We start from the raw sequence: 1105 nt of genomic DNA on the forward strand, positions 1-1105 counted from the left end.
CCCTTCCTTTTCTTTCCCTTCCTTTCCTTTGGTGTTAAAGAGCCCAGCAGTAACACTGTGGTTCCCAGCCCTAGCCAGCGTCTCTAACCCCTTCTCCATCCCCACGGACCATCATGTGACCCCCTCGCCTCCTCAAGCCATCTCACAGAAACCTTCCCCAGTTTGGGGGTGGGGGGTGGGGGGGAGCATGGGCTCCTTTTAGACATGATCGTTTATTTCTGTCCCCAAAGCTTATTAACGCTGGACTCCTTTGTTCACACTCTGACTTTCTTCGTCTTCTCGTGTGGCTGCACATCCGTCTGTCCGTCCCTCTGGCTCTTCCTCTGTCTGGCTCTCCCTTTCTTCCTTTCGGCTGTTCTCCGTCTTCCAATCTCCCTCACCCTGCGCCCTTGACTCTCATTCCAATCTAAACACCCGGACAGGTCGTTAACTAATACAACCTGCTCATGGAAACCCACGCTTTGGGTCTGCTTTCCTTTGATTCCCGTTCTGACAGGTGTGTGTTCTGTTTGGTTGGTTGCTGATTGACTTAGGCCGGCTGTTGATGCAGCTGATCTTTTTTTTTAAATTTAATCATTTTATTGGGGGCTCGTACAACGCTTATCACAATCCATCCATCCATCCATCCATCCATCCATTGTGTCAAGCACATTGGTACATTTGTTGCCGTCATCATTCTCAAAACATTTGCTTTTTCCTTGAGCCCTTGATATCTGCTCCTCATTTTTCCCCTCCCTCCCCACTTCCCCCTCCTTCATGAACCCTTGATACTGCTTAATTTATAAATTATGATTATTTTGTCATATCTTACACTGTCCGATGTCTCCCTTCATTCACTTTTCTGTTGTCCACTCCCCAGGGAGGAAATTATATGTAGATCCTTGTAATCGGTTCCCCCTTTCCATCCCCCTCCCTACACCCTCCTGGTATTACCACTCTCATCACTGGTCCTGAAGGGATCATCTGTCCTGGATTCCCTGTGTTTCCAGTTCCTATTGGTGCCAGTATACATCCTCTGGTCTAGCCAGATTTGTAAGATAAATTGGGATCATGATAGTGTGGGGGGAGGGGGGGGAAGCACTTAGGAACTAGAGGAAAGTTGTAT

The sequence above is a fragment of the Echinops telfairi genome, unplaced genomic scaffold, assembly GCF_000313985.2.
Source record: "Echinops telfairi isolate 266 unplaced genomic scaffold, ASM31398v2 ScPeMD7_5;HRSCAF=22, whole genome shotgun sequence".
Lineage (NCBI taxonomy): Eukaryota > Metazoa > Chordata > Mammalia > Afrosoricida > Tenrecidae > Echinops > Echinops telfairi.